The sequence below is a fragment of the Protomyctophum bolini genome (assembly GCF_963924005.1).
Source record: "Protomyctophum bolini genome assembly, chromosome: 13".
Taxonomy (NCBI): Eukaryota; Metazoa; Chordata; class Actinopteri; order Myctophiformes; family Myctophidae; genus Protomyctophum; species Protomyctophum bolini.
In genome coordinates this window covers 21,733,806-21,759,384 of record NC_137874.1, presented here as the reverse complement: position 1 = coordinate 21,759,384, position 25,579 = coordinate 21,733,806, and positions in this window count along the sequence as shown.

Genomic DNA, 25,579 nt, shown 5'->3' with positions numbered 1-25,579 from the left:
GATAAGACTGCAGACTTATTGCTTAAACAAAACAACTGCCTGAGTTTCATATAGTTTCATATTGATGAAAATAAAGTTTTATTCAGTAAAATAAGCTATGTATTGTAGCTTTAAAATTGTTACTGTATGTCCATGTGGGGGATATCCAGTGCGGAGGTACTGTGCCTTTGTGGTAGGCCTACTGTTTGTGGTGAAGTACTTTGTTACTTCCATCAACTGATCATTACTTTGAGAGGTTTGAGAGGCTTGAGCTGATGTTATGATCTCTCTCTCTCTCTCTCTCTCTCTCTCTCTCTCTCTCTCTCTCTCTCTCTCTCTCTCTCTCTCTCTCTCTCACACACACATACACACACACACGTACGTGCGTAGACATGACAGTAGTATGAATTGCTCCCATATGTACAGTATCTGTCTCACAATGAACAAAATAACATGAAAAGACAATATTTCCGTAGATAATACTGAAGGACCGTTGCAAAAACAATTGCTCTTCATGATAAACTAGAGTGGTGCCTGTGTTGTGATGTCAGACAACAGGCCAGATCCATATATGGAGATAGGCGTGATCAGGTCCAGCGTCCGTGCTTTTGTGCTGGTTCTGAACAACCGGAAATGCATGCCCCACCCAGTTTTTATGTATGCCCCATATATGGAGTTCTTTGTCAACCCGTTCCACCCATCTGTCTGTGTCCCTTTTATGCCCATATATGGAGATTTCTGTATGTGTCTCTCTGTGTCCCTTTATTCCTATATATGGAGTTCTGTGTCAGGCATTCCCAAATATGGAGTGTTGTGATGTCAGAACAGGCCAGCTCCATATATGGACCCTGGGTGGGTCCGGTCCAGAGCCCGGGCAGAGGCCTTTTTGGGGCGGTTCTGGACAACCGTGGGTCCGACCGACTCAACACCGGGCACTGCACCCCCTGTGGTGGTGTGGAACGCGCGTGTTGAATTGGCGAAAGGTTCTCGAGTTGCGTGGATTACACACGTACGTACAGACATTTTTTGCATGTTCCTGACAGTGTGCTTTGTCATTGTCATTGTGTGCTTTGTCATTCAGAGATCCCCTTTTGAATATAATACCCTACGCACCTCTCACCAAACTTTTGAGGTGTGCATCGGCCTTTTTCTAAAAAGGTTGCCTGTTTTGGAAATAACTTGTGCTTTGTTGGCTATGAGATGTACTGTGCAACCTCTTTTATATATAATTTCCGCCTACAATGGCATGCCCCAAATATTTGATGCCAGGGTGAAACTGGTTTATAGAACGTAGTGCAACAATATAGGAATATAATATACATATGAAGTAAAATGTGATCAATTTTAATGTGCAACGATAAAATAAGAAGTACAGAAACCAGGTCAAAAATGTGTAGTAGGCTATAAAATAATGTTGGTAGTCATGGTGAACCCACTTCCACTTACCTGGTCCGTTTACCCTCTAGCTCTAGTCTAGACTACAGCCTTGATCGCTCAGATTTAAGACCGTCTTACTGCAGTGGTCAAATTTGAATGATCAAATCCAAATGAATAATTCATTTCATTTTAGAGGCTGATATACTCACAGCACCTCCGGTGGTACTACGTAGCCTACTGGTTATAACTAACAATCAAACCTCCCTGAGTTCAAAACAGAGTGCAGCTTGCTGACTTGGACTACAATGGGTCTGCCTTTCCTCACCCCCACACTGTCACTCATATCAAGGAGACACCGCAGTATAAATCAGACAAACAAGTTTTTGAAAGGGGAGACTGAAGTTCACATGGCCATGGGGCAGAATAATGACCAACGATCTCTAGCTGTATATGGCCAACAGACAATCACACAATAGAAGGTGAATCCACTGCCAATAGGACAATCATCCAGTCCAAACAACACATTCATTTACATAATGCACAACAAATTAATGGGCACAGTTGGGAAACAAAATATGGACTATATACCTCCTCTCCAAGTTTTGTAAATATAGCGCTTATGGTCTCCAATTAAAATAATACTTCTCAGTTAAGTCTTCTCATTATAAGTCAATAGGGAAAATTAATTTACGAATACATTTAATAAACGGTGTTAAATTGAAAAGACGTTGAGACCTCCATAATGTAATGGTCAATGCCTGTGTTGAAATTCAGAGCCATTGGTGCAGCCAGTGGCAGTGAATAGCAGCGACTGTGTTTCGTACAGACATACATTCCCTTAATTATGTGTTAAACCAATCGGAGTGTCTGCTTCCTTTCCCTTTCAAACCCAAACGTTCAACCACGCCAATGCAACTCAATGAATTGCATTGGTGTGGTTGACCTTAAAAACCGTCTCGTCCTGACCCGAGCCATCGGTGTGGTATTAGCTTAAGAAGCAGCTCCTGCTTCATCATATCGCAACGAACGACAAATGTGGAGGAAATGTGCAAACAAACTGCGTAGGAAAATTATAGGAACTCGGTTTGGCTCCTCCCCTTTCTTAGTCCACTTCCTCTCGGGTGCTTCTGTGTTTATTCCTATATTAACAACAACATTACATGTGCAGTGGTACAGCAGAATCTGTCTTGAGAGGCTACCAGTTTGGTATTGTGCATGGCTAATGGTCCTAAATGGTACAAAATAGAATAATGTTTGCAGGTGGGAAGCTGGCAGGTGATGTGTTGCCAGCTTCCCACCTGTGAAGACAGCCAAGTGTGTTCTTTGGAACGCTTGGCCGAGCTGAAGGCCCTGTAGACTAGAGGAATCGAAAGCCAATCTCCAAGTTGGTGGGCAGATCTATATGATGTAACTATTTATCAGATAGGATTTGGCATGGACCTCATTTAGAAGTCTATTGGAAACAATGAATAGGATTAGAAGGTAAAAGTTTACAGTAGGTATTAGGGCTGACCTCAATTAGTCGAATAGTCGACTAATCGATCGGAACGGGTCTCAGTCGACTGACCACCTCTCAGTCGATGTTTTTTTTCTTCACAAAATATTATTGTATTATTCCACTAGGTCTGTGGGGGACATACCGGTAAACACATTTGAACATGCTTTCTGACTGTTTTTAATCAATCTCCAATGTGCATGTGGAGTGTGTCTGCCTTTAAACCAATAGAGGAGTTAGAAACGGAACATGCCCTTTCTTAGTTGTCTCTTAATGTATAACACTTAAGGATTAGATTTGTTTGGGGCTTGTCTACTCCCCTGCTTTTGATACGGTTAATGTCATCACTTCGCTATTTTAGCTTACAACGTGTCACACTGTAGACAGACTATTCAGCTATTCGTCATACAATGAATTGGGCTTAGGGTGGTTACGAAAATAACCCTCCCTGGTTCCCTCACTGTCCTTTTATTTTATTTTTGAGCACCAACAGCTCCAATCGTCCAATGTGTGGCTTTGTGTGTAGGTCCATGTGTGTGTACGTGCAGTGCGTGAGACAGACAGTCTGAGAGGGTTTTCATGGCTCAGTTTGATTGCAGCATACAAGCCTCTAGCAGTAAAACCTTATCAAACACACACACCTAGGTCATTGTGTGTGTGTGTGTGTGTGTGTGTGTGTGTGTGTGTGTGTGTGTGTGTGTGTGTGTGTGTGTGTGTGTGTGTGTGTGTGTGTGTGTGTGTGTGTGTGTGTGTGTGTGTGTGTGTGTGTGTGTGTGTGTGTGTGTGTGCGCGCGCGTTTGTGCGCGTGTGCGTGCGTGTGTGTCTCAAGCTTATCACTGAGCAACCTCCACAATGTAGATTATCCTTGCTGGCTGGAGGGGTCAGTCCCGATGAAAGCTTGTCTCATTCTTCATCTTACTCTCCATACCTGAGTATTGTGAGTCAATCAGACCCAGTACAACTGGACCCATATGTATTACACAGTTAAATTAACACTCATGAGTACTAAAGCTGGTCCAATGATGCCTATATGGTTGTTGCTGTGTCGGGGTACTGTTATGTCCACGGCCTCTGCCCCTCTTGCCCTGATGACAGATTGGTCTCCCCCCGCCCCCCCCCCCCCCACACACACATGCAGAGAGACACTGACAGGCATAGATAAAGTGAGAGGGAGATCATTGTGTGACAAGCCATCAGTTACTTTTGAAGGAGTAGAATTGACATTGGAGGTACCACATGTTCTGGAGGAAAAAGAAACACTTCATAGTACCAATTCACGTACATGGTGGAGTACCATCCAATTCCTACTCAATGCATTGGGAGCAGTTTGAGGTTCAGTGTATTTCCTCAAGGACACTTGAGAAAGAAGCCAGGAGATGTCGGGGATCAAGCCGTGTCCAAACAACAACTCTGGCAACAGGGATTCAATTACAGCGTATTGTTCTGATGGCTGCACCACAGGCTGCGCACACACGTCACTTTGTATCTGGCAGCGCATGCAAGGCTGAATTGACACATCCACTTGGAGTGTGTGTGTGTGTGTGTGTGTGTGTGTGCGCGCGTGTGCGTGTGCAGAGACCCCCGTCGAGTGACACAGTATCACAGCCGTCACCAGCTGTGGTACTAAGAACAACTGAGAACATTTTCATTTTGCATATCATTAGTGTTTAGCAGTGGTGGACAGTAACAAAGCACATTTACGGTATACTTGAGTACTGTACTTAAGTAAGTACTATACATCTTTTGAGTGTGTAGTATTTCTTCTCAAATGATACTGACTGAACATGATACGGACCATGATACTGACATGATATGGACCCTGATACTGACCATGATAATGCAAGAAGTCACACCTGCAGAGCCTAAAATCCACCTTTATAAACTCTTCTGTATGGAAGAACTGTGGGTGCTTCTCTCTGCTTTGCTGAGTCTTCACAGAAGAGAATAAACTATTCCGTACATCCTCCTTATGCTGTGGTTGTTTCCGTCTGAAATCAATTCAGCTAACCTACAAACACCCAGCCGTCAAAAGACATTCAGTGAAGTGGTACTTAAAGGGATATTTCACTTTCAAATAAAACAAACCTACAAAATATAATTATATAAAAAAAATATGAAAAAAGTAATGAAGAAATCACAGCCACCTCACGCATTAGAGTGGCATTCTAATGTGTGTGTTATTTTTCCATTACTTTTTAATTTGATTTGAAAGTGAATTCCTTTAAGTCCGAGGAAGACTATAGCTTCAATACAAGAGAAGCTTTCTTGTTGAACTGCCAAGATGAGAATTCCCTCTCATGTACAGCTCACATTTGACTGCCATGATGCAATCCAGTTGAGCTAGAACTTCTAGCTCAACTGGATTGCATCAAAAATATGTATTGTTACTTCTAGCCTAGAAGTAACGATACATATTTTTGAAGTTTGGACGACATTGTCCGGCGATAGCCAATGAAATTCATGTGTTCCTTCCCCCAGAGTCGCCGTTGTTCTCCCGCTGTTAAGTCACACTTTTAACAGCGGGAGAACAGCGGCGACTCTGGGCGATACAAATCTCCTATAGTGGGCGACGGGCGTTCCTGCTGTCATTACCAATATGTCCATTGTCCTTGTATTGGTGGTATGGAGGGTAAACAAAGCGGTGCCACATGAACTTGATTCCCTACCCTAAGCAGCGCGTGTTCGCCAACCTTTCCGCATGTTCGGACTAACGGATCTATGGGGAGTCCCCAACAAGGTGCCACATGAAGTTGATTGACTATCGCCGGACAATGTCGTCCAAAGATAAAATATTTTCATGTTTTCGGGCAAATGCACTGGCAGACTAAAGTTTTGCTGCTCTGCAGAATGTGAAAAAGTAATGTAATGTGTGCACATAATGTGACTGTGTCTCTCTCTCCCCCCCCCCCCCCCCCGCAGGGGCGTAGCTGACCATTTGGTTGCCCTATTTGTGCTGACCATAATTGTGCTGCCCCCCCCCCCTCCCGACGAGAGGAAGACAATTGCACATTTTGTTGCCCCCCTCGGTGTGTTGCCCTACTCACAGTGCGTATTGCACGTATACATAGCGACGGCACTGTGTGAGTGTGTGCTCTGTGTACACTACTACAGAGGGATAAAGCTGCAGCAGTATAAACCTTGCCTCACCTGAAGGTGAGACTGGCCCCAGGATAGATAACCACACAACACAATAACCTTTAGATTCTCTCCATCTCATACAGACTACAGAGGATATGAACATGTTATCAGAATATTGTTCTCAACAAGATTTTATTTTCTCAGAATGCCTTAGCTTGCTGGTCCACCTTTTTCAAAAAAAATAATCTTTAACCTTATAGCTACACTGTCAAATATTATGAAAACGGTATACCATGCAAAACAGCACCCAAGCTGAAAAATCTACCCAATAAATGTAATAGAAAACTGGCAACAATTCACAACAATTCGCACTAGCAACGGTGGTCGCAGGTGTGAATTTGACCTACTGTATCAGCAGGGGACAGGGATCATTCTGGAGGCCATAGTCTATAACGTCCCTTGCAGTATTTGGAATTTTCACGCACGCACGCGCGCACCCACACATTGTGGGTGACTGCACTCATTAAGAATTTGGAAAAATTGAAATGGGAGAGCTGGGCTGAATGATGAATCTGGCCTGTAGCCATTACAAAATGAGGCCGCTACCTACTTCCGTAGACGTTTTCTGGGACAGATTCTCTGGCAATGCATTCATGGTTTTTTATGAACTCGGGAAAATAAATGATTATTACCCAGTGTTTCATTTTGCTACGTGTTTAGGTCATGGCCCCCAATCCTGGACATCATCTTTTTCTTTTGTATATCATCATCAGATGTCCTGCTTAGTGTTTCCTTCCAAATCTAAAAGTTTTACACCTTGCAGAAAATGAAACGGCATTCAACTATAGGCCTACAACAGGTCATTTTGAGGAAGCAATATGATTGGTTGAAACACTCATCTACAGTAGCTGTGGTTCAAATGAGCATGACGGAACACCTAATCAAAACTAGCTGTGCTGAGTCTCGCTGCTCTCCCAGAGAGGGTTGCTATAGGCTAGCGATTTTCTAGGGAAATTTTCGGTCGTAGTGGCTACATCTGTCATTAAAACATTATGATTTTTTAGTGAATATCTTAGTTGAAATTGACATGTTTTTGTTTTTAGGGTTACTGTTGTATAATCGTAATATTGCACTCGAGGGCTGTGCTTTACCATCATTAATGGTACACCAGAAGTAATATTGCCTAAATATTTGAGTATCAGAAGAAACCATATTCGACAACTTAGTTGTGATTTTATGTAAGCCTGTATAAGAACAATCCAGGCATTTATCCCCCGATTAATAGAAAACACCAACTCTATTCGTTTTACAAGATCACTGCCGCAGACGGTACACCCAGAAGCTTTGTACAGCTTCATATTAGCACACCACAGTCACTGACATGATCTAATTCAAGACTTTCAGCCAAAGAATGTCTCATACATCCAGGGTAGATATGTCTTAGAGACAGCTCTCTGAAAAGGCTTGGAACAGGCAGGATGTGTCACAGAGGAATGCTAATGAGGTATCAGGCAGTGGTGGAAAAAAGTACTCGTATTGTTTACTTAAGTAAAAATATCAATACTGCAACGTAGAACTATACCCTGTTAAAAGTAAAGGTCTGGAATGCAACACATATTGGTATAATAAATAATGTACGTAAAGTACCAAAAGTAAAAAGTGCAATATGCACAAGGTCCCAAGTTTTCAAATATATAGAATGCATACAAATCTTTTGAAACTGGCCAAAATGTACAGTATATAGGGCTGAAGTCGGTAATGTATGTTTTGTAATAATAATCAAAATCTATAAAGTAACTAAAGTTTTCAAATAATTGCAGTGGATTAAAAGTATAATATTTGCCGCTGAGATGTAGTTAAATAAAAGTATAAACTGGAAATACTCAAGAAGTACCTCAAAATTGTGCTCAAAATTGTGGTGCCTGATACCACTACCACTGGTATCAGGCACACAGGGGACACAAATAGAGAGGCACACACAGAGCGCAGAGCGAAATGCAGATGGAAACTGAGCAGGTGCAATACAAATTGTGTTTTTTAATGTACCCAATTATTTTTACCGTGCACTTGTCCTATATATGAGTATAGGACAAAACAAAAGACTTGGATATCGTGCTGTGTCAATATATTGCGTCAAAAACACCTGAATGTGGGTCGTCAAGTTTGACAGCTAAAGGTGTCACCTTCATTTCTGATCTCTCACATAGGCCTATATATATATTCCATAACATTCCATGTTCTACTGCCGGCACCTGTGGTCATAAATCATCTCGTCAGTTACTGCCAGTCAGTCAACCCATTAACTGGTCCCTTCCCATTTGCTGGTTCTGCTCCGTTGATTGAACGTACACCAATTCAGTCCATCTGTTACCTGTCACCTACCCACTACCTGCCATCACAGAGAGCTTCCACAAGTAGTCTTTGATCTTACTTTTCTTGTTTTTCGTTCTGGTGCGCGCGCCTGCAAGCCATTGCTATGTTGCAGTTGTTGTTTTGGTCCTGCCTTAAGTATGTGTCCGCAATCATCTTTCATCTACAAAGGCTTCACTTCCTCACTCCATCCAATCCATCTGCTGACAATTGCCCACTGGTGCTCATCCACTTCAACTGTTGCAGTGTATTTGTGTTTGTTTAACCCAGCGTGTGTGCATGCCTCGCCCTGGGGCCTCTGTACAGTACCTATTTAGTGCATCACGTAGGAGGGTTTTGTAATATACCCGAGGCTAGGTGGTAAGGAATGGTTGGCACCCTTGTATTTTTTTGGACACGGATTAAATGTATCTAGTCAGCAGGCTTTTGCTTTGTTAGATGGTTCAGTTTTCTTTCTTTCTTTTTTTAACGTATATACATTTGACCTGCTTGTGGCTTAGCTTGTAAATACAGTAAATATCTTTGCACCTTTTATTTACACCCCAGATGCTCAACAAATGTCGGTTGCAATTATTTCATTTAGCTAGGAGAGATTTGTTTAAAAAACGATGGCTTGTACGTAGTCTTCTGTGGCTGGAGGCGGGCACATAGGCTGGTGAACCAGCGCTAGTTTGAATCCTCTCTATGCCTTGGAAAGGGAGCGTACTTTCAGGCTACATTGCTCCCATAGGACGGATGTTGTTGACCCCATGGCTGTTACTCTATAACTAGGAAGTGAAATGTGATTTGCATTCCCATTTTGACACCTTCTTTAATGCTATAATAAACACAAGCCACCTCTGCCCAACCCCTACTCCAAGACTATGTGCAATGTGCATGTTGTGCATGCTGTTTGGGTACTAAACAAGATCAAAGAAGATTGCGCACATCCAAATATCATTTTACGGCCAGGTGCTGGTCCCAAAAAGTGAGATCAAAACGTCTCGTTTTGTTTTTATATCCTAAATAAAATCTATTTTAATAGGAGCTACAGAGTGTGTTCCTGTTTTGGAGTACTGGCAAGTGGCGCCAAGTTAATGTTGACAGAGCTGACATGCAGTTATAGGCCCATGTCAAAGGCACGTGTTCTATCAAGATTTTTCTGTTTGACTACAATCTAAAAAATGATCAGGTTTGGATGAAAGCTCTCATGGTGTTTATCTGATACTTGATCTGATCTGAGACTATACAGTTTTAGGTGAAGAAGTCACCTTTTTGGTACCAAACGGTGAAGAATAATAAACACTTCAAGTTGACCTGTTTTGCCTCCTGTCGCCTTTTGAGGCCTCATCCGTACTCATTCATGACATGGTTATAGTAACTGATGTGATGCTATAGTAACATAGTGACTTTGCCTCTGTAGTAACAGTGATATGACAATCGTCTGATCACTTATGGTGATTGGACTATATGTTAGTAACAGACTAGGATGGTAATCTAGTCTGGCAGTGTACCGCGGATTCGACTCCCAATCCCAACGGTCTTTACTGCGTGTCTTTACTCTCTCCCCATTTCCTGTCAGCCTACTGTCTATCCCTCTATAAAGATATAGAATAAAGGCGAAAGCCACAAAAACAAACAAACAAAAAAAGATGAGGGAGCAAAACAAATAAATAAAATCGAGCTTCCGCTGCTCCAAAATACAGACATCTTCCTGCTGCCTCAACACAACAGCGTGTCTTCCCTCCCTGAAGCCGATGTCGGTGAAAGCCATTCTTTTCTGTAATATGTCTATATGTGCACTATTTTTATATCCCATACAAGAACAAAGTCTGTTGTACACCAAGTCTGTTGGAACCCCCCCCAAAAAACAACAACTAACAAAACAAACAAACAAACAAAAATCCCTCTATTCTCTTGTGTTGAATGAGAAAACGAGAATAATGAGGATACAGATATGCAGGAGAAAACTTGTTTGAGAGATGGTAGGAGATCCATTTCAACAGCCAGTGCCACTAAAGTGACAAATCTTGGGGTTGAAACCTGTTTTGTGTGTAATGACGTACTGTCGTACTCCATCACATTGCATCTCTCTCTCTCTCTCTCTCTCTCTCTCTCTCTCTCTCTCTCTCTCTCTCTCTCTCTCTCTCTCTCTCTCTCTCTCTCTCTCTCTCTCTCTCTCTCTCTCTCTCTCTCTCTCTCTCTCTCTCTCTCTCTCCCCCCCCCCCCCTCCCATCTGTGATATATGACATAATGTCTTGGGAATTGTTTCAGTGAAACAAGCCTTCTGGCTGTGCCATCAGAATGCAAAATCGTCCTCATAGTCATAACACAGTGACCTAGTTTCATGACGATGTTAGAAATACGAAAAATCACACCTATATACCTATACACACATATATTTTCTTTTACTATTCTTTACTTCTATTGTAATTTTAGCAGGATAAAGCCAAAGCCAAGTAGGGATTAATCATACCAAAAGATTGCAATAAAACCACTATATAAATCACAAAAAAAGAATCTAGTTGCACATCTGGATGATAATATTGTCAAATGAGATATATGGTCGCTGCCACTTATGTGGTTGATTAATTTGTTTTCTTTGTAATATATATTTTTAAAACAATACTACAAACGTATCATATGTCATCGTATACTGTGTTATAGCATTTGAGAGGGTGCGGGACCTGGAGCATCTTAATAACATCGTAATTAACAGTATTGTGTCTTGATCACGGGAGAAGAAGGGCATACAAATAATTGGCTACTTTAAATTTAGAATTAATAAAAAGAAAAGAAGAATAAGAAGGAAATCTACAGTGGTTAAAATGTTTGGTAGCTGTTTTGTATCCTGAATTATGTCCCAAAGAGCATCATGCTCAAACAATGTCCTAATAAGGAATAATAATATCCCTTATTAGGATAAGTAGTGATATTATCACAGTGCTTTCATTCATGCTGTAATGGATAAGTAGTGATATTATCACAGTGCTTTCATTCATGCTGTAATGATAAGTAGTGATATTATCACAGTGCTTTCATTCATGCTGTAATGGATAAGTAGTGATATTATCACAGTGCTTTCATTCATGCTGTAATGGATAAGTAGTGATATTATCACAGTGCTTTCATTCATGCTGTAATAATAATATAACATAATAATATCCCTTAAAGGATAAGTAGTGATATTATCACAGTGCTTTCATTCATGCTGTAATAATAATATAACATAATAATATCCCTTAAAGGATAAGTAGTGATATTATCACAGTGCTTTCATTCATGCTGTAATAATAATATAACATAATAATATCCCTTATTAGGATAAGTAGTGATATTATCACAGTGCTTTCATTCATGCTGTAATGATAAGTAGTGATATTATCACAGTGCTTTCATTCATGCTGTAATGATAAGTAGTGATATTATCACAGTGCTTTCATTCATGCTGTAATGATAAGTAGTGATATTATCACAGTGCTTTCATTCATGCTGTAATGGATAAGTAGTGATATTATCACAGTGCTTTCATTCATGCTGTAATGGATAAGTAGTGATATTATCACAGTGCTTTCATTCATGCTGTAATGATAAGTAGTGATATTATCACAGTGCTTTCATTCATGCTGTAATGATAAGTAGTGATATTATCACAGTGCTTTCATTCATGCTGTAATGGATAAGTAGTGATATTATCACAGTGCGTTCATTCATGCTGTAATGGATAAGTAGTGATATTATCACAGTGCTTTCATTCATGCTGTAATGGATAAGTAGTGATATTATCACAGTGCTTTCATTCATGCTGTAATGATAAGTAGTGATATTATCACAGTGCTTTCATTCATGCTGTAATGATAAGTAGTGATATTATCACAGTGCTTTCATTCATGCTGTAATGGATAAGTAGTGATATTATCACAGTGCTTTCATTCATGCTGTAATGGATAAGTAGTGATATTATCACAGTGCTTTCATTCATGCTGTAATGGATAAGTAGTGATATTATCACAGTGCTTTCATTCATGCTGTAATAATAATATAACATAATAATATCCCTTAAAGGATAAGTAGTGATATTATCACAGTGCTTTCATTCATGCTGTAATAATAATATAACATAATAATATCCCTTATTAGGATAAGTAGTGATATTATCACAGTGCTTTCATTCATGCTGTAATGATAAGTAGTGATATTATCACAGTGCTTTCATTCATGCTGTAATGATAAGTAGTGATATTATCACAGTGCTTTCATTCATGCTGTAATGATAAGTAGTGATATTATCACAGTGCTTTCATTCATGCTGTAATGGATAAGTAGTGATATTATCACAGTGCTTTCATTCATGCTGTAATGGATAAGTAGTGATATTATCACAGTGCTTTCATTCATGCTGTAATGGTAAGTAGTGATATTATCACAGTGCTTTCATTCATGCTGTAATGATAAGTAGTGATATTATCACAGTGCTTTCATTCATGCTGTAATGGATAAGTAGTGATATTATCACAGTGCTTTCATTCATGCTGTAATAATAATATAACATAATAATATCCCTTAAAGGATAAGTAGTGATATTATCACAGTGCTTTCATTCATGCTGTAATGGCCAATGCAAATCTGCTGGGGTTTGAGCCAGTGGTGGAAGAAGTATACTTTAGTAAAAGTATCAATACCACAATTCAGGGATAACTGTTAACTGGATAAAGGTCTGTACTGTATGTAAATGTCCTTAAGTAAATCCCAATTCACAAGTTAACTATAAAGTACAGTAGGCTACTTTCATGAATGTACTTAATTTCTTTCCTCCACTGGTTTCAGCCTGCATCTTCTTCACATAGTTTGCTTTTGTTGAGTTTATTGAATTTCTTATCTGACTGCATGCGGACCTGCTTTAGATGTACGTACAGTAGCCACTTTAGATGCAAAACTCCATGCAGATGCACACAAGCAATTTCAGAGTAAAACCCTGGAGGAGGGGGATTCATCACATTATGCAGATTGGACCTGTAGTGGTTGTATTCTTTTGAAAGCCAAAAGTCTTAACTCTCCCACCATCCTTTCTGCTCGTCTCTCCTCCACCTCTTCATCATCTCTGCTGCTTTCTGGGAAATAAAAAATAGAAACAGAATTATTATGTATACTATAGGCTGTGCGCCTCGCAGCAGCGAAGCAGCACATGCTATAGTGTAGGAAGACAGAGGACCGTTCACTCTGAATGGATGGGAAGAGAGGTTGAGAGAACAATATGTGTTCTCCAAGTTGGTTTGTGTGCTATTCTTCGGTAATTCCTGAGGTGGCAAAATCCAAGCGATTTGGTTGCAAAGTTAAGGTCAAAATGATTGAAAGAAATAAAGAAAATAAATAAGACTTTCCAAACCGATGAAAGAATTGTACATGTACTTATGTACTGTAAGTGCAGAGAGAGGGGAGAGAGATGCCAGAGATGAACAATTTTGCAGCCATAAGAAAAAGTATAATTGCCCAAAAAGTGTCTTTTCTTTTTTCGTCCAGTCCTCCCACCACAAGAACAGTTTTATACTGCATGGCAGAGGTGATGCTCAAATGAGTCTCTTGTTAATTTTACTCAAGAGTAGAAAATATTAAGCCAATACATTGGACCCATTCATTCGTATACAATCTCAGCGATGGTCCATAAGTGTCCTCCTCAAATGTAATGCAAAAGAAAGTTCTTCAAAATTCCACACAGTACTCGAGTAAATGTACTTTCCCCCTCTGTGTCTGAGCAGTTCCCCAAAGTCTGCTGCTATCAAGTGAAAAAGAAGGCACTGGAGCAGCTCAGACGATTTAGGCCCTTGGTTTATTATAACAGGGTGCAAATAAAAAGTGACAACGTTTCGATGTTTAAGTTACATCTTCGTCAGGTCATGATCCGCTGCTATCAATTCAGTTCAATAATGCATGAGTGAGTTAATAGCGAAGGATGCACAATGTGAAACTCTTGGTGATGGGGATGTGGTCATAGACGTAAATGTAGCCTACACCTTGACTATTTACAAACACTGTAACTGTGTGTCACAAGTGGAGATTGTTGCTACTGTAGTTGTACAATACACACAATACTGAAATGACTATACATGGTACGATATTGGCCTACAAATGTGCACTGTAGCGAGCATTATTTGTAATGCTATATGGTGCCTTCTCTATTGTTAAATATAGGTTCAGTACACCCCCTCTGTGTCCAGTGCCTGTTTTTATCACCTTCGCAATATCTTAGATCAGTTGTATCACACCCGGAGTTAATACATAATCATCCATGCATTTGTGTTTTCAAGTCTGGATTACGGCAATTCCCTTTTCACCTGTCTCTCCAAATCATCATTAGACCACCTGCAACTGGTCCAGAATGCTGCTGCCAGATTGTTGACCAGGTCCAGGAGATCCTGTCATATCACACCCATCTTGTTCTCCTTGCATTGGCTCCCAGTATAGAATTAATTTAAAAATTCTCGTCGTTGCACACAGAACCCTCCATGGCCAGGCACCCCCATATCTTTGTGACCTGCTCCAACCTTACGTTCCCAGAAGATCCTCATCCCAAGCCCTGCTGGTTGTTCCTCCCACAAAACAAAAAACTATAGGTGATCGAGCCTTTGATAGTTTCGCCCACAGGCTATGGAATGGACTCCCCTACCACCTGAAATCAGACAGGCCTTTGTGACTTGGGTGCGATATATTCCTCAGCCTAGTAGGAACGTCTGTGAAAGATTTCACGTAAATTGCACGCTGCGTTCATGATTTGAGGCTTTTTGTTCAAAACGGGCCAATCCTGTAAACTTTGAAAGCCAATGTTAGCCAATCAGGATGGAATATGAAATATCGGACAGATCTGTGTTGAGCACATGACCATAGAGATACTGTGTAATGATTTGCAGGATTTAAAAAAAATGTTTTGATTCTAGACAGCCCACCTGGTATGTGCAAATATACACTTCCAAGGAGTGAGGTTACATTTAGTGTAATGGTGAGGTTCTCTTACCTCACCTTCACAACACTTTTCTTTGAATCTCTTTCTTTTCAAATAAGTAGTACACACATGGTATATGAATAGCATTCCTAAAATGTCATTGAGACCAAAAACATACACAGACAGACAGAAATACTTTCTCAACTTTATGATAGGATATCGATGTAGTGTATAATTGTATATACCTGCATTTTGTGTGGGGGCGAGTTTGCTGGAGTGAGTCTGTGCAGCCATGTTACCAGTTGCCCTCTCAGCGGGTAGGTACATTTTTGACCCTTTAACCCTCACTTTTGATGTGGTAATGCAGTCGTTTTGCTAACACAGTACAAGCTGTACTGTGGTTATGAGCAGAATTGTAAAAAGCTGAACTTGAAGTGAAAAAGACAAGATCAAGTGCATGTGGTACTTCAGGGAAACGGAATCTTGTTTTTCCTGCGTCTTAAAAATGGATACTCCGGCAATGGGGGATTCAGTCTGTATAAATAGGCATATATGATTTCTGTGGTTGGTCGAAGAAACTTCACCCCTCATACATATCAACACTGTTTGACTTTTACATCCCTTATCCTCAGATAATTTAATTTCACACAATTGCTAAAATATGAATAACTTTACAAGACACACATATTTAGAGAGAAACTTTATTTAATTCCACTCATTTGAATGAGGTCACATGGCCCCTCACTTACAGTACGTGGGAAAAGTTTCAGCAAGAAGACGGAACTTCCATGGGAACAGGAGTATCAAGAAGCTAATTAAAACTGTGTTAGATAGAAACGCAGTCGTTAAATATTAACGTGATGACTTGCACTATTCATCACTTTGATACAAACTATAATTAAGATAATTAATTTTCAGTGCATTAGTGGTTCTATTTAATAGGCCACTGCAGTAGAACAATCTACAACAATTTTGAAAAGATTCTGTCAGTCCTTTGTCTTAGAACATGCTACTTTTCAATGATTTATACAGGAAAATAAAGATAAATACAATTCCCTTTCAAGCTGAGACAAGCTAAATGTATAGGGCAGCATAGATGGCTGCAACATGAGCTTCTGTTCATAGAACTATCCTCACTCTAACACAATACTTATGGAGCCATCTGCCAAATAGCTGAATTGTAAGTTGAACTTCCAACATTACAATGAACCTGTCATGATCCGTGACCTGGTCTGTCACCCCGATGTGTTTCCCTATGTTCCTTGTTTTGGGTTTTACTTTTGTGTACTTTTACCTTTTATTTTGTAGTTCTAGTGTCTCTTGGTTTCCTATGTTGCCCATGTTTACCTGCCTTGTCTAACCCTGTGATTAGTGTAGTGTTCCCCTCCTGTGTCCTGTTATTCTCCCAGCCAATCCCTGAGTTGATTTGTCTGTTGTATTTCACCTGTGTCTAGTTAGTCCTTGTCTATTTATGTACCCTGGTGTTTTCAGTTCTCCGTTGGTTCGTTGCTTTTGTTACCTGTGAGTATTTTTGTAGCCTTGATGCCTTGCTTGTTTGATCCCCTAGTTTTCCCAGTATAGTTTCCCCCTTGCTTTCCCTGTGTTCCTCGTGTTCCAAGTTTTGTTTCCGACTGCCTCTGTGTTTTGTGAATTGCTGTACCTGGACTCCTGTTTTGGTCGCAATAAAAACACTGAACTTGACGTTCCTGCCTCTGCCTCACATTCTGCGTTTGGGTCCTATCCTCTACTTGACTCACACCGTGACAGAACGAACCAACCAAGAATGGACCCAGCAGATGATGCAGAGGTGGATGATTTCAGTAAGTTGCTTCAGACTATGGTCTCCATTATTCAGTTTTGTGCACGTCCTTCCACCAGTGCAGAGATGAAGATTGAAGCTCTGAAGCAGACTCTCCGTGTGGCCTACTCCAGGCCAGACCTAGCAAGCAAGCTTACAGAACCTATTAAGGGCTTGTGGGCTGCTATAGGCAGCGCACCGGCAAGCCTACGATCTGCAAGTATGCAAACTACTCTCCAGCCTGAAACAATGCCCTGCTTGCCCTTTTCTTGGAAAGACTTTGGGGTTAGCAGGGAGGTTTTCTATGAAGATTCTGAGTTCCTGGAGACGCTTGCTATTTATTGGAACACTGATCCTGAATTTGCCAAGTATACAGCTTTTTTCAGGTGGGAGAGTAGGGGTGCCCTTTCCCCCCAATTGCCTTGTCGGGAGGCAGTCCCTACAGTTTCCCCTGTTCTTCAGCCCACTGCCTCACCAGTTGCCCGGCCTGCTCCCCAGGCCCAGTCTACTGGCCCCCAGTGTGTCTCGTCGTCCGGAATCCAGGAGCCTCCGTCCGGAATCCAGGAGCCTCTGTCCGGAATCCAGGAGCCTCCGTCCGGAATCCAGGAGCCTCCGTCCGGCATCCAGGAGCCTCCGTCCGGAATCCAGGAGCCTCCGTCCGGAATCCAGGAGCCCCCGCCGCCCAGCCTGTCCAGCTCTCTGCCGCCCAGGATGCCTGGCCCTCCGCTGCCCGGCTCTCCTCGACCTGCAGCTCCGTCTGCAGCCCCAGTTCCTCGACCTGCAGCCCCGTCTGCAGCCCCAGTTCCTCGACCTGCAGCCCTGTCTGCAGCCCCAGTTCCTCGACCTGCAGCCCTGTCTGCAGCCCCAGTTCCTCGACCTGCAGCCCTGTCTGCAGCCCCAGTTCCTCGACCTGCAGACCCCGTTCCTCGACCTGCAGCCCCCGTTCCTCGACCTGCAGCCCCGTCTGCAGCCCCAGCTCCTTGGTCTGCAGCCCCAGCTCCTCCGCCTGGAGTCCCACCTGAACCCCCCTCGGTTGTCCCCGCCGACGTCCTGCCGGACCCCCCCTCGGCTGTCCCCGCCGAGGGCCTGCCGGACCCCCCCTCGGCTGTCCCCGCCGAGGTCCTGCCGGACCCCCCCTCGGCTGTCCCCGCCGAGGTCCTGCCGGACCCCCCCTCGGCTGTCCCCGCCGAGGTCCTGCCGGCCCCTCCCTCGGCTGTCCCCGCCGAGGTCCTGCCGGCCCCTCCCTCGGCTGTCCCCGCCGAGGTCCTGCCGGACCCCCCCTCGGCTGTCCCCGCCGAGGTCCTGCCGGACCCCCCCTCGGCTGTCCCCGCCGAGGTCCTGCCGGCCCCTCCCTCGGCTGTCCCCGCCGAGGTCCTGCCGGACCCCCCCTCGGCTGTCCCCGCCGAGGTCCAGCCGCCTGACCCCCGCTCCTCGCTTCTAGTGACTGTGTCTCCTTGTCCTCAGGTTCCCCTGTCTCCATGCCCCAGACCCAGCACAGCTCCTAGTCCCCTTGCTTGTCCTAGTTGCCCTACTCCCCCAGTTTTTCAAACTAGCTCCCATGTTTTTACATCTGCTAGACCCACCTCAGGCCCTCAGTTTCCCCAGGCTACGTCCAGTCCCCGACCCCCTCTGTTCCACTCTGTCCCACCTACCACCCCGTTAGCTGATCTCCCTATGTGTTTATCTGCATGTCTCCCTGTCTGTATGTCCGCGAGTGTGTATGCCAGTCTTCTTGTGTGTCTGTCTACTCCCCAGTCCTTTAGTCCCCCTGCTAACCGTTTTACCCCCCTGTTATGTCTGACTGCTTGTTTGTCCGCCTGTTTGACTGTCTGTCAGTTCATTTGTTTGTCTCTCGGTTTGTCTCACTTTCTGCCTGTCTGTTTGTCTGTGTGCTTGTCTGAGTGTCTCCCCACCTGTCTTTCTGTGTGACCCTTGCCCTAAGCCTCTCCAGTGTTCGTGTCCCTACTGGTTTTGAGCTTGTAGATCTGCAAAGATGTTTTGCTGTTTTGATCCTGCCAGTCCCATGTTTAGTCCAGTCTTTTCTCTTGCCCCTGATCCCCTGTCCCAGTGACCCTCCTTCCAGACCCCCCACCGCCCGCCCTGCTCGATGTTATGGACTTTGTTTTGTGAGATGTGAAGCGTTGTCTGGAAGCCACCGCTTAAGGGGGAGGCACTGTCATGATCCGTGACCTGGTCTGTCACCCCGATGTGTTTCCCTATGTTCCTTGTTTTGGGTTTTACTTTTGTGTACTTTTACCTTTTATTTTGTAGTTCTAGTGTCTCTTGGTTTCCTATGTTGCCCATGTTTACCTGCCTTGTCTAACCCTGTGATTAGTGTAGTGTTCCCCTCCTGTGTCCTGTTATTCTCCCAGCCAATCCCTGAGTTGATTTGTCTGTTGTATTTCACCTGTGTCTAGTTAGTCCTTGTCTATTTATGTACCCTGGTGTTTTCAGTTCTCCGTTGGTTCGTTGCTTTTGTTACCTGTGAGTATTTTTGTAGCCTTGATGCCTTGCTTGTTTGATCCCCTAGTTTTCCCAGTATAGTTTCCCCCTTGCTTTCCCTGTGTTCCTCGTGTTCCAAGTTTTGTTTCCGACTGCCTCTGTGTTTTGTGAATTGCTGTACCTGGACTCCTGTTTTGGTCGCAATAAAAACACTGAACTTGACGTTCCTGCCTCTGCCTCACATTCTGCGTTTGGGTCCTATCCTCTACTTGACTCACACCGTGACAGAACCAAAGCATGCAAGCAAAGAAGAAAGTAAAGATGTCAAGATAGCCTTAAAACAACAGACACGGTGTGGGGGGAATTGTAGCAGGCAGTAAGCTACAGTACACACAAAGAAGTCTTCAAGGTTGAATGAGTTTTGTACTGAAGGCCAATTCCTCCTAGTCGATGTAAGACACTGATACACTGATACAAGATATATACAATATGCCATATGTCGGAGGGGGGGGCAGCTGTTTTCAGTGTTCTTCCATGTGGAAACTATAGTTGTGGTTGATATCATGACGTACGTTTACAAAGTATGATTTTACAGGTTTCTATAACTATGTTGACAATTTCAAATTATTTCATTGGGTGTAGTGGCGGTTCAGTCAGAATTCTAGAGGATATCTGTCCATGAAAATAGGATTCTTGTCAGCATGGTAAAAGATACATGAAAACTATATACTATAAGCATAAGTGTAACATTCATGTATGTTTTAAATTGAATGTATGTCACAGAGAAGATTGTGTGCACATCCCAATGCCTATATTCAGGCCGGGTGCTGGATGGCATGCAGGCATCAAGGCAAACATCAAAGAAGAGGAAGAACATCCGTACATACCAGTTTGTAGAGCTCCGAGACTTACTTTATTTTAAGACAACAATTTTGCAACGTTTTGACGACTAGGTCTTCATCAGGCAAATATTATAATGACAGAAAAAAGAGCAAATGACTTTTTTCTGTCATTGTAATATTTGCCTGATGAAGGTCCTAGTCGGTCGAAAATAAAGTAAGTCTCGGAGCTCTACAAACTGGTGTGTGGATGTTCTTCCTCTTCTTTAAATTGAATGCATGGGCATACAAACGGACAGACAGTGATGAATGAAAGACCTAAACTCGGCGGAGACAGTGAGCAGCAATATTATTTAATCACACATTATTTAATCTCTTTTCTTTTTTCTGTTCTTTTCTCATTTTTCACATACTGTATGTAGCATTATGAAGACTATCTACGTATGGCCACTTTGCTGTATCAACATTATAGTACAGTACATGCAAGTGACCCGCACAAACAATCCTCACAACTATTTGTTGTATTCTATACAGTATGGACTGTGATTTTGTCACAATTCAATTCAATTCAAACTTTATTCAAGACGCTCACAGGGGGGTCCATAGGGCAGAACACATAAAACATAAAAAAAAAAAAAAAAAAAAAAAACAAACAAACAGGGGGGACTTATCTCTGTACATACAGGCTAGAACGCCAGTGGCTCCACAGCTTAGCCACACTATTCCTGGTACTGTAATTGTGAAGCCTACCAGATACATAACTGTAAATTTGAGATGCTGCAGCTTTTTCTATGTATTTTATTGCCTGCTCCCTTTTGGCTGCAGTTCAAGACAGGAAATACAATATATTGTGTGTGTGTGTGTGTGTGTGTGTGTGTGTGTGTGTGTGTGTGTTTGTGTTTGTGTGTGCGCGCGCGCGCGTGCGTGTCCATGTGTGTTTGCGCGCATGTATGCCCTGTGTGTATCAGATTTTGGAGCAGTGCCAAACCGCTCCAATGAGTGACCGTGCGTGCGTGCGTGCGTGCGTGCGTGCGTGCGTGCATGCTCAATGCTCTAGTGTATTTCCATTTATTGTATAGGGAAAGCTTTCGCTGAAAATAGCCGATCGACAAGCTCACAACACTCTGCGCATTATGAGCTTGTAGAACTGCTATTTCTGGAATTTCAATTCCGAAATGTAACAGTCTTGGACATAATGACGTTTCCACCCAACGGCAACAATGTGCTGCAGGGTGCTGGTGCTAAATGTGTTAATTATAATGAAAACTAAAATTACTAGGGGCTAGGTAGTAGTATCGTGGTTAAGTTAGTATAGTGTGAAACTTAACCACAATGGTGCCTCTCATAGCGTGCTCTATTGAGACCTTGGGGAATCCATGCTGAGAGCAGTTTAGAAACTGCGGGCTGTATTTTGCGTGTCTTAAGTACCAGGTCTTATTCCCTAACTTGAGTAAACTAAAGACCTGGAGGCGTGATCAATGCTATTTGGCCACTCAGAATAGCCAAATGGCATTGATCACGCCTCCAGGTCTTTAGTTTACTCAAGTTAGGTAATAAGACCTGGTACTTAAGACACGCAAAATACAGCCCGCACGTCTTCGAGGCTTTTATGCCACATTGCTTGAGTGAATATTTGATTTCTACATTCTCTGGACCATGTCCATGCACTTTTCATGTAAATATTGTTATCTCTGATTGAAAATTGGGCACAAATTCAAGAGAAGTTTCACAGTCAGAAAATAAAGAAAAAAAAGCTACAGTATGTTCCACTTCAGAGTTGTTTTCACTGTCATCAGCTGATTCAGCTCAGATGCAATGTTGTGATGTTCTTGCAACGTTGTTGGCAATATAGTAAATGCTTTCAGAAGGTTGGTGAGATACCTAATTTGTTCAGTGTTACAGAACCTGCCACTCTGGACCCATGCTAATTTACATACTGTATAGCCCAAAAACTAGGTTTACCTAGTGACAATGCAATTGCCATGGCTCTTCACACTGCCCCCTCTCCCATGGAGGGGAGCTGTTGTGTGTGAATGCTTTTTTCACACACAACAGCTTGGAATTCATCACTCCTGCCAAGCTTGTCACCAAGCTCAGGGAGCTGGCCTGTGTCCAAACTCGCAGCCGAATACTGGACTTCCGGTTGATCCTTCTCAGCAGGTGGAGAATGGGCAGCACCATCAGAGCCATTGACCCTCAACAAACACGGGAGGCTCTGAGGCTTGCCTCTCCTCTAGTCCCATGTGCACTCACGGCTGCATAGCTCCATCAAGAAGACAAAGGAGCTGATCGTTGACTACAGGAAGCTGAGAGGATGGCGTTGCGGTGCTGGTGAGCTTCCCTTCCTCCAGGACAATACGGCAAGTGGTGCGTAGCTAAGTGGATAATCAAAGATACACAGTGACAGTGTGCACTTCTTTGTGCCACTTGAAGTAATAGATCCCTCTAATAGCTCTATGTTGTTATATGTTATATGTTATGGGTTGCGGTGGCGGTTGGGGTTAGAGTTGGGGTAACCTAGGGCTGAGGGAATATACACACACTCCCACTGACACTCTGCTGCGCTCTGCGCCATATGCATGCACAGCTCGGCTGGCCCTCGCTCAACTGCTCGCACTCTGAAGAGAGCGCCACAGGGCTCAATCAGTGCAGTTCATGGGCGAGCTATCGCTAACAAGAACATACTAATGTGTTTGCTCTCCATGAGCTGAAACCCTGAAGGAGGGAACCTTTCCATTATGCGGCTTTAGGCGTATGCGCTGGGTGAGCAAGTTTCGTTAAATGAATAAGCAGCCATTTTGCCACACCTCCAGATGGTGATGACATCATTGCTGCCATTATTTTATGAACATTGTTGGACATTTTTTGTGGCTACCTTTGCTTTGTTTTCTTCTTTATTTCCCAGCCAATTGTGAAGGTTACAGAGTGTATACAATTGAATTGGTTCTTCGTGGCTTAGGCCAGTCGAACTGACGACAGAATTGTTATGTACATGTGTCATGTGCGGAGGACATTATGTGAAAACAATTTAGGCTATTAATAGCGACAGACCATTTTTTATGTGGTAATTGCAAAACAAATTGTTTTCTCTTTTATGTAAAATATGGTATAGTCACACAATTATAGGGGAGGAGACCACAATCAACAGACAAGAGTTGCTTTCTCCACCCAAAGTGTGCATGCATGGTGCAAAGCTGCAGAATTCACGTTTTGAAGTAAAATGTAATTGATGAGGCATTATAGGCTATCTGGGCGAGTGGAGCTCCATTTCTGGTGTAATTTGTGGAGCTCAATGAGGCTTGCTGTGCAGCTTAACATCTATCACATTATCATCAGCGCTCTCAGAGTTACACTATTATTCCGTATGCCATCGGAGCACACGCCTGCCGAAAATGGATTAGGGGAATGATTACCTGGCGTTGTGTGTGTTTACCTGCAGATGAAGGTCGTGTTGCATACTCTAATCGCATTAAGCAGCACAGAGGCATAAACAGGGGGATTACTGAACATATGGGAATTGTTTGCGTTCAGGTGCAGGCGTTGGGTTGGGGGGGGTCTTAATGGGAAGGGGGGGGCGGCACACAGAGAAAGGTTTAGGGCAGCAGTGGTTTATAACAGGGAGCAGCAGTGGTTTATAACAGGGAGCAGCAGGAATCCTGACATGTTCAATGATTCTCTTGCCACGATGCACTCCAAACAATTTCTTGCTTGAGCGACCCCCTAAACCCTCACCCGTCCCCCCGCCCTCCTACTTGTTCTGCAATCTGATTAAGTCCACTTTCGTCTGGGTGGCCAAGAGACAACGGGTCTCTCTCTCTTTTTCCTCTCCTCTCTCTCTTTCTCTCCCTCCCCTAAACGGTTTGCTCCCTGAGTTTAATAACAGTCATCTGTAAGGATAATTGTAAGATTGATCTCGACATCCGTGGGGGTTAAATGGCAGCCATTTGTTCGATCAGTGTTCCTTCGCTGAAATGGCCTCTTGCAGATTGGCGATGCCATCAGCGATTTTCAAACAAACGATTCTAATGCTTTAATGGATCGTGCAGATTTTATGTGGAGTAATGATAGGCTATACCCATGGATGGAACACTAATATATGCACAGGCCTCTATATGGCACAGGCATACACAGGCATGCAAGCACACACATGCCCGCCCACTCGCACACCCACTCACTCACAGTCTCCCACACACAACTTTATTCTTGAGGATTGCCACATGGCTCCTATAGCATCTATATTCTGGATGCTATAGGAAAATAGCTTGTAGATGGTTACTGTCGACAAAGATATTTATTTGGTGAAGAGGGAAAAGAGGAACCTGTGTGTGTGTGTGTGTGTGTGTGTGTGTGTGTGTGTGTGTGTGTGTGTGTGTGTGTGTGTGTGTGTGCGTGTGTGCGTGTGTGTGTGTGTGTGTGTGTGGGTGCATGTAATAATCATACAGTACATGTTTGAGCTATCCACATCTCAGAGACACAGAGACTGTAGACTGCAGGTACATAACACTTGCTGTCATATCCGTCTTAAATAACATGCCTTGCTGAACAGTCCTGGACGTGTAGGCTACTGCCGTCTGCTATTGTATACTGTTATTACTGTTGTATTGCTGTTATTGTGTGATTTTGTTTGAATGGTTGTCTGATATGCATTGTACAGAGAGAGCTACTGTGGGAAGTAATATCCCCTTGGGGACAGTTTAAAGAGCTTACTTCCTAACTGTGTTTTTGGCAACTGCGACATTGCAATTTCCTGAGGGATAAATAAAGTGAATCTGAACGTAAGTGCATTTTACTCTGCTATGATCTGAAGTCCTTGTAATCAAAAGATCAGTTTTGAGTTTCCTGGCTATGACAGCACAGCAGCAGACGTGAAATTCACACTTAGTTTCCAACACCGCCGGCACGCGGCAACAGCAGTCCTCTTGAAACACTACTGCACACACACGCACGCACACATGCACACAAACACGCACGCAAACACACACGCACGCATGCACGCACGCACGCACACATGCACACACACACACACACACACACACACACACACACACACACACACACACACACACACACACACACACACACACACACTCACACACACTCAGGCCGTTCTGAGGCTGCCTTCTATTCTGGTGGGCATGATTATTTGATGACGAAGCTTCTAGTTTCCCCACCGGCCTTTTGTCCATGTGATCCCGCCGTGAATAATTGAACACTAGCGGCTAGCAAGGTGGGCTCCTCTACTCGGCAGGTATATACTCTCAACGTCCAAACGACAGCATCTCACT